Source organism: Tachyglossus aculeatus, chromosome 5 (genome assembly GCF_015852505.1).
Source record: "Tachyglossus aculeatus isolate mTacAcu1 chromosome 5, mTacAcu1.pri, whole genome shotgun sequence".
NCBI classification, from domain to species: domain Eukaryota; kingdom Metazoa; phylum Chordata; class Mammalia; order Monotremata; family Tachyglossidae; genus Tachyglossus; species Tachyglossus aculeatus.
In genome coordinates this window covers 25,007,695-25,017,586 of record NC_052070.1, presented here as the reverse complement: position 1 = coordinate 25,017,586, position 9,892 = coordinate 25,007,695, and positions in this window count along the sequence as shown.

The following is a 9,892-nucleotide window of genomic DNA, read 5'->3' as shown; positions in this document are numbered from 1 at the left end:
GCAGGTATTTAGATGGAGAAAGTGAATTGTAACTTGTGGAAGTTTAAAAAAATGCAGTAAAATAGCAGAATCAACATTTAGTGAGCCCGTTGTTGGGTAGGGACCATTTGTTGCCAACTTGTACTTCCCAAGTGCTGTGTACTCTGCACATAGTAAGCACTCAATACATACAATTTACTGAATGAATGAATAATAGGCATACATAGAATATAGCTCAATTGCAAGAGGCATATGATGGGTAGAAGTGTATATATGTATATATACATATATATGTTTGTACATATTTATTCTATTTATTTTATTTGGTTTATATGGTTTATTGTCTGTCTCCCCCTTCTAGACTGTGAGCCCACTGTTGGGTAGGGACCATCTCTATATGTTGCCAACTTGTACTTCCCAAGCACTTAGCACAGTGCTCTGCACACAGTAAGCACTCAATAAATACAAGTGAATGAATGAAGTGATTTGGGGTACTGAAAGTAGCTCGGAAAGACTTGTTGATGGATATGGGAAACATCGTGGCTTAGTAGAAAGAGCCGGGCTTGGGAGTCAGAGGTCATGGGCTCCGCCACTTATCAGCTGTGTGACTTTGGGCCTGTCAATTTATCTGTGCCTCAGTTCCCTCATCTGTAAAATAGGGATTAAGACTGAGTCCCACGTGGCACAACCTGTTTACCTTGTATCTACCCTAGCACTTAGAACAGTGCTTGGCACATAGTAAGTGTTTAACAAATACCATTATTACTATTACATAACATCAATAAGTATATTAATAATCCTATGAATTCATCTGAAGTCAAGGCTAAATTCCAACCAGCACAAAGGAAACCCCCCCATACAACCCAAAGTTTTCATGAACAGAGCATTTTTTATCCAGTCAGCATTCGTCTTCAGGATACAATGATACAGAGCTAAAAAAAACCCAATATCTATTGAGTGCTTACCCTCTGTAGAGAACTCTACTTAGCACTCGAGAGAGCACATAATTTTGCCCTTGAACATGGATTTGTACTCTTTATTCACCCCACCCTCGGAGTATACATCACCATAATTTATTTTAATGTCTGTCTCCTCCTCTAGACTGTAAGCCCCTGTGGGCAGGAAACATGTCTACCATCTGTTTTGTCATACTCTTCCAAATGCTTGTACAGTGCTCTGCACACAGTAAGTGCTCTATAGAAACAATTGATTGATTGGTTGATGCAAACTTCTTGAGGGCAGGAACCATGAAAATCAATTATTACACTGTAATAATAATAATAATAATGGCATTTATTAAGTGTTTATTATGTACAAAGCACTGTTCTAAGCGCTGGGGAGATTACAAGGTGATTGGTTGTCCCATGGCAGGGCTCACAGTCTTAATCCCCATTTTACAGATGAGGTAAATGAGGCACAGAGAAGTTAAGTGACTTGCCTAAAGTCACATAGCTGACAATTGGCAGAGCCGGAATATGAACCCATGACCTCTGACTCCAAAGTCCGTGTTTCCACTGAGACACGCTGCTTCTCTGAGTACTCTCCCAAGTACTTAGTACAGTACTCTGCACATAGTAAGCATTCAATAAATGCCATTAGTAGATTTCAATTGAATTAGAATTGAATTAGAATTAATTTGTACGGTCTGTTCCCTCAAAGAGCATGATTTAGCGCTCTGCACATAGTAAGTGCTCAGTAAATATGATTGAAGTGAAATCGAATTGGAAAGAGCACAGGTTTGGGAATCAGAGGTCCTGAATTCTAATCCCAGCTCTGCCACTTATCAACTATGTGATTTTGGGCAAGTCCCTTAACTTTTCTGTGCCTCAGTTACTTCATCTGTAAAATGGGGATTAAGACTTTGCGGCCCACATGGGACAACCTGATTTCCTTGTATCTACCTGAGTGCTTAGAACATTGCTTGGCACATAGTAAGCATTTAAATACCATATCACCAAAAAGCTTGTTATAGTGCTGGAAAGACAGTCACAAACATATTATGGCTAAGGAGAGGCAATAGAGTAGTAACTGGGGGAATGGGTTGGGATTTGTAAATTCCCATGTGTTAAGTAACATGGAAGCACTGTATTTGCAGGACACAGGAATAGGATGTGCTTATGAGAACTTAATCAGGGATGGCTTTCTGGATGAGATGTGACCAGAAATGCTTGAAAATAAGGAGAGTGATGTCTTGAATATGAAGGAGGAGGGAGTTTCAGGATGAAGGGAGGGTCTAAGTAATAACCAAACCCACCATACTTGAGCTCCTTAAGAACTCAGTTCCATCAGTCTTCTTTACAGGTCATGTCCCCATTTTACAAATGCAAGAATTGAGACTGAAATAACAGACTGGTCCATTGTACCACAGCAGACAAGTGTCTCAAAAAACAAAAGGGGGGGGGGGGGCGGGGGCATAGAACCTGGGACCCCTGAATTTCAGGGACATTTTTACAGCTAATTTGAGTCAATTTAATTACCGATATTGGGCAGTGAATACAATTTATTGAATCAATGGTTCAATTTATAAGAACCTAAAAAAGCATAATCCAGACTTGTTCACCCAAATTCTACTACAAAAGGCATCTCTCAAATGTAAAAGGGTTTTTCTTTTATGGATTAGCCACTCTCTCCAGTGAAACTTTAGCTGTAAGAGGGTTTTTGTGTCTCAATCTCCTAAGCAATGCTTTTAGCGAGCTCCTTCTTTCTCTTTTAGGGATCTCCTTATGGAGAGAAAGCCATAGTAGTCTCCTTCCAGAGTCAGATTTCTCATGCCTCTTGTCTGTTGAATGACCTTGGGGATGTTAATTTCATATCTCTCTCAGTGTCTCATTTGCCTCATCTCTGAAATGGAGAGTCATTATCTGCTCTCCCTCATACTTAGACTGTGAGCCTCATATGTGACAGGAACTGTGAATGACCTGATTATTCATTCATTCAATCATATTTATTGAGCACTGTGTGCAGAGCACTGTGCTAAGTACTTGGGAAGTACAAGTTGGCAACATATAGAGACGGTCCCTACCCAACAGCGGGCTCACAGTCTAGAAGGGGGAGGCAGACAACAAAACAAAACATTAACAAAATAAAATAAACAGAATACGTACAAGTAAAATAGAGTAATAAATATGTACAAACATATATACAGGTGCTGTGGGGGTGGGGAAGGAGGTAAGGTGGGGGGATGGGGGGGGAGAGGAAGGAGGGGGCTCAGTCTGAGAAGGCCTCCTGGAGGAGGTGAGCTCTCAGTAGGGCTTTGAATGGAGAAAGAGAGCTAGCTTGGCGGATGGGCAGAGGGAGGGCATTCCAGGCCAGGGGGAGGACGTAGGCCGGGAGTCGATGGTGGGTCAGGTGAAAACGAGGCACAGTGAAGAGGTTAGCGGCAGAGGAGCGGAGGGTGCGGGCTGGGCTGGAGAAGGAGAGAAGGGAGGTGAGGTAGGAGGGGGAGAGGTGATGGACAGCCTTGAAGTTGAGAGTGAGGAGTTTTTGCCTGATGCATAGGTTGATTGGTAGCCACTGGAGATTTTTGAGGAGGGGAGTAACATGCCCAGACCATTTCTGCACAAAGATGATCCGGGCAGCGGTGTGAAGTATAGATTGAAGTGGGGAGAGACAGGAGGATGGGAGATCAGAAAGGAAGCTGATGCAGTAATCCAGTTGGAATAGGATGAGAGATTGAATGAGCAGGGTAGCGGTTTGGATGGAGAAGAAAGGGTGGACCTTGGTGACGTTGCGGAGGTGAGACCGGCAGGTTTTGGATTATCTTGCCTCTACCCCAATCAAGTACTTAAAAATACCCCAATATCATCATCATTATTATTTTTATTTAGTAATGTGTTTCTGAATTGTTGTATCACCAATAAGTAGCCCAAAGTGTTAAACGTTTTCTAGTGAACGGAAAAGGAGTCATAATTTAAATTATCACATTCTCTATGTCAGAGCTCCTGTCAGTTTCCTTGTTCTTGCTGACAAAGGCTCAGCAATCAATATGATACCTTTCTCTCTAAATCTCCACAATCCTTTCATAATTCTCCCCCTGTCTTCCTCAAAACAAGACTTTAATATTGTTACCCCACTCCACTGACTGATACCTGGAGTTGATTCTTGTTTCTGACATTCTGGCTGTCTTCCTCTGTATTAAATCTCTACAGACCTTGAGACAATATTCGTTTGACTGTAACAAAGAGACCATGACAAAATGAAACACTATACATATCCAGCTTCAAGTCATCTTTTGAGAGTGCAAAAGAAAATTTGCTTTGAAGTAGAAGTCACATCAGGCATTTTAGTTTAATATTTTCTCTGGTTTTCACCTGAAAGGGAGGAGAAAAATAAATAAAAATTGTCTTGAAAGTATAAAATATTTGTGTGTTTGTATTTGTGTGCACACATGGATCTGTTTGCTCAGAAGGCACTTAGATGAACTGTAAGGAACATTTGGACAGATATGTACTGTTTAGACACATTGGACATATGGATTCATGAGGAAATGTGGCTTTTGGAGGCAGTGGAATTTTTTAAATGTAGCTCTATGTAACTGTTACACGAATTGCTTCTGAAAGAAACCAAATCCTCAACTTCTCTTTAACATCTGACCCATCTCTCTCCACAGACACTGTCTTAGCTGAAATCTCCAATGGCCTCCTTTAAGGCGAGGGAAGAGATTAGTGTTCCCATCCCTGCTCAGGCACAAGTGATACTTATTTTACCCAGCACTACTCAGAGCTTTTTTCATCTCTCCCAACCCACAGTCAGTTTATATCAGTTTTGAATGGTCAATCAATTAATCCATCATAGTTTTTGAATGGTTACTGTGTGCCAAACACTGTACTAAGTGCTTTGGAGTGTACACTATAAGAGAATTAGTAGACACGTTCCCTATCTGTAAGGGTCTATCTCCCAGAAAATCCCACTACCATCCTCCCTATCCTGGAACATTGCTACCTGATAATGTCCAAGTCACCTCACTCTTTTTCAAACTCTCCCATTTAGTCCATCTGTCTCTAAATGCTGCCTTTCTTTTGGCCAAGTCTATTTCCTGGTTCCACTCCATCTGATTCAGAGTACTCAATCAGCATTCTAAGAATAAAACTAAGGACATTTATGCATTTATTCATATTATCCTCAGACCTACCATAAGTATGTTTATTCAGTTTATTCAATCATTTACTCTAATTAGCAGTAAATATTTTAATGTCAATCTCCCTCAATTTAGAGTAAGCGTCTTATAGGCAGGGCCATTACTCTGCTTTGTATTTGCTAAGTGTTTGAAGAGCAGTTCATTTCACCTAGAGGAAGCTCAATAAATACTTTTACTACTATGACCTTGTCATTCATCAGCTTTCATCTCCTGCTTCACCAGAGAACACACCTTTAGTCACTGCCAGTCTAAGGCTCAGAACAGCCATGCCCCGGAAATTCAATTTTCTGCAGGGATAAAGGGGAGGAGGGAAAAGGGATCCAGGCCTCCAGGGAGACCTGTGAGTTTAAAGTCTCCCTATCCAAGATTAGGAGCACAGGGAAAGCTAAGGCAGTATGTAATTAAGTGCAAAATATAATGGACTGATTGCCTCACCGTCAGGAAACCCGTACAATGGTCCAATTTCCTGTGCTCTATCCAGTTGTAGTAAAAGATTTACCCTTTATTAGACCTACAAATGCAGATTAAAACCACAAATATGCACACAGTACTGTTACTTGATTTTCCTATTCCTAGTTCTCTGCCTTCTCTCATGCCTCCCCCAGCCCCTTCAAAGATGCGCTGAAATCTCACTCTTCCTTCAAGAAAGCATTCCCTGGCTAAACAGAAGTAAAGTGATTACTAATCCCTCCAATACCGGGGTGTGGGGGGAGATAATCCATAACAATAATGTTGACTCAACCATTATATACGCTGCACTGTTCCAAAACTGAGAGGGCTTCTTGATACTTCATAATGGTTAAAGAATTCCTTTTCAGTGGTTCATCTTATCCCTTCTTCTTGGTGTACCTGCCCCGTCTCTGTAAATCACCTCCATTGGTGACAGAGACTAGAGACAGACATGTCTGTCCAGATTTCTTGCCAAAGATTTTTGTTACCCTGGGACTTAGATACCTTCATTCTTACAACAGCAGCAAACTTTCCCATGCTTTAGAGAAGCAGCATGGCTCAGTGGAAAGAGCCCGGGTTTGGGAGTCAGAGGTTATGGGTTCTAATCCCAGCTCCCCCATATGTCTGCTGTGTGACCTTGGGCAAGTCACTTCACTTCTCTGAGCCTCAGTTACCTCATCTGTAAAATGGGGATTAAGAATGTGAGCCTCACGTGGGACAATGTGATCACCTTGTATCCCCCCAGCACTTAGAACAGTGCTTTGCACATAAGTGCTTAACAAACGCCGCCATTATTATTATTATATCCTCAGGATTTATGACTGCAGAGGAATATTTCAGAGATGTTTTTCAGATGACTTTTTCTGATGATCTTTTTTACTATGAAGTATGAGTCCTAAAGTCTGGATATGAACAGGGGAGGGGAGGTTGTCAGCTGAACACATCTGCTTAGTAGGAGAAGGAAAAAATTGGAGGAGGGAATGGAAGAGACTCATGTAGGAAAGCGAAATGAGAACCTAAATATAGTCATAGGGAAATAATCAAAGGAGGTAATCCACGGGAGGGGAGAGGGGTAGGAAAAAGAAGAAAAAAAGTAACAGCCTTGGGGCCTGTGCAACAGCATGATAAGAAAAGTTCAACATTTCTAATGAAGCAATGGACTCCCATAGCCAATGGTTAGTCATAAGTTAACCATTTGTGTCCTTGCTATGCTGTTAATCCATGGCTCTATTTCACAATTCCTCTCCCCAAATGGACACTCTCAGTCACCGTATTTATTGAGCACTTACCTTTGGCAGAGCATTATACTTAACCCTCAGGAGGGTATAGTAGCTAGACATAATTCTTGCCCAAGAAGCAGCATGGTATAGTGGATAGAGCATGGGACTGGGAGCCAGGAGGTCATAGGTTCTAATTCCAGCATCACCATTTATCTGCTGTGTGACATTGGGGAAGTCATTTAACTTCTTGGGGGCTTCAGTTCCCTCATCTGTAAAATGGGGATTAAGACTGAGCCCCATGTGGGACAGGGATTGTCCAACCCAATTTGATTGTGCCCACCCCTTCACTTAGTACAGTGACTTTCCCATCACTGTACACGACACTACCACCCTTCCCGTCTCACAAGCCCGCAACCTTGGTGTCATCCTCTACTCTTCTCTCATTCACCCCACACATCCAATTCATCACCAAACCTACCGGTCTCACCTCCGCAACATTGCCAAGATCCACCCTTTCCTCTCTATCCAAAGCACTACCTTGCTGGTTCAATCTTTCATCCTATCCTGACTGGATTACTGCATCAGCCTCCTCTCTGATCTCCCATCCTCCTGTCCCTCTCCACTTCAGTCTATACTTTACTCTGCTTCCTGGATCATCTTTGTGCAGAAATGTTCTGGGCATGTTACTCCCCTCAAAAATCTTCAGTGGCTGCCTGTCAACCTACGAATCAAGCAAAAACTCCTCACTCTCGGCTTCAAGGCTCTCCATCACCTCGTCCCCTCACCTCTCCTTTTACAGCCCAACCTGCACCCTCCGCCGCTAACCTCCTCACTGTACTTAATTCTTGCCTGCCCCGCCGTCGACCCCCACCCACATCCTTCCCCTGCCCTAGAATGCCCTCCCTCCACACATCCGCCAAGCTGGCTCTCTTTCTCCCTTCATAGCCCTACTGAGAACTCACCTCCTCCAGGAGGCCTTCCCAGACAGCCCTTTTTTTCCTCTCCATCCCCCCTGCCCTACCTCCTTGCCCTCTCTACAACACTTGTGTGTGTGTGTATATATATATATATATATATATATATTTGTACAGATTACCTATTTATTTTACTTGTGCATATTTACTATTCCATTTATTTTGTTAATGATGTGCATATAGCTTTAATTCTATTTGTTCTGATGATTGACACCTCTCTACATGTTTTGTTTTGTTGTCTGTCTCCCCCTTCTAGACTGTGAGCCCACTGTTGAGTAGGGACCATCTCTATTTTTTGCTGAAAATTTGAATGAATTTGAATGAATGCCTGGCACAAAGTGCTTAAATAACATAATTAGTATTATTACTATTTTGCAATCTAGCATGGAAATCACACAATAAAATAAATTACAGGTAAGACAAGGGAAGAGCATAAAGATCTAGACATTCATTCAATCATATTTATTGAGCACTTACTGTGTGCTGAGCACTGCACTAAGCGCTTGGGAAGTACAAGTTGGCAACATATAGAGACAGTCCCTACCCAACAGTGGGCTCAGTCTAGAAATAAATGCTGTGTCAGAGTGGAGTGAGTATTAAAGTGCCTCGGGAGTGGGTTGGGGGAGTGAGTTAGTCAGGGAAGGCTTCCTGGAGGAAATGCAATTTCAGTAGGACTTTCAAGGTGGGGAGAGTGCTAATCTGGCAGATCTGAAGAGGGATGGTATTCCAGGCAAGAGGGAGGGTATAAATAAAGGGAGAGACAATCAGGAGAGACAAGATTAGGGCATAGAGAGGAGTTTGATGTTAGAGGAGCACAGTGTGTGGGCTGAATTTTAGCAGGAGAGGAGTTCCTTGTTCTCTTGGCAAAGAACTCATGAGGAATCCCAGAAGGGACAGACATCACCAGTTACTTGCCCTTCCCCCATCCTCCTACTCAACTTCTGTCCTTTCTTATTTACCCAGAGGAAGAGTGGTTTGCATGAGGAAGGAATGGTGTTTGAGCACTGTAAAAGGAGAAAGTAAACTATTTGAGTGTAGGAAGGTCATGATCGCAGTCCCAAGCAGGTGGCTTAGTTTCCCACCTCCATCTCAACAGTGCTAATCAATGCATCCCCCACCCCATCTTTGTCTAGGAGAAATTCAGCAATCTACAAAGAGTTTTGAGAATTGAGATCCCATTACATTGGCATTCATTGCAATTAAAACTAGTCTTTATCCTCAATGCCATAACGATCAGGTCTTCCAAAAAACCCACCACCAATATGTGGTGTGGGAAAAGGCAGATAGTTGGGGAGAGTTGCCAAGGAAATGGAGGGATGATGGGCTGGAGAATGGGGTGGAGACAGAGGTGAGAGAGGCAGTTGCAAAGCAGAGGACAAATTACAGCATCTAGTTAGAATTACCAAACTCTAGTGGCAGAAAGAAGACGAAAAACGGGAGAGAGGGAGACAGGAAGAGAAAGAGGGATTAAGACAGAGGAAATGAGAAATGAAGTCTCAAATCCTGCATTTTCAATGGCCTTTGACAATTTAGACTTCAAATAAATCCAAATATCACCCCCTTTCGATTCTGAATGAGACTTTCTTTTTCTTTTTCTTTGTTTTCATTTAGAGTTCATGTTCTTCCCATTCCATCACTGTTCTGGATATTGACAATGTAGGTGAATTGTCTGTTTTCTTCCAATGTGGTTATAGACAATGCTGTTGGTTTTCTGATCATGAGACTCCCCCCAAAAATATTAACTGGTCCATCAATAAAAGCATATCCTGAATGCTATTTTAGACCACCTAATCACATATCGCTAATTTTATGTGTTATCCTGCATGTAGAATGGCTCATAAATGACAAAAATGGATGCAGAAAATTTACTCAGAAGCTTTGTTCACTATGGAAATGAAATAGATTTCTAACAGTCTCCTTTTAAAAGACTAACGAACTGCATCTTTACAAGCCAGGAGACTAGATTGTTGAGCAATTTTCTACCTAAGTGAATCAATATAGACAACCCATTTGGAAACTCAGGGTCAGAAAGCTCCTGGTTTCCCAGTAATGGGTCATTAGACTTGAATTTGCATTTTTCCCCTAATTCTTTCACTTAATTTTTTTCCCCCCACAGAGGTACTGCCATGGCC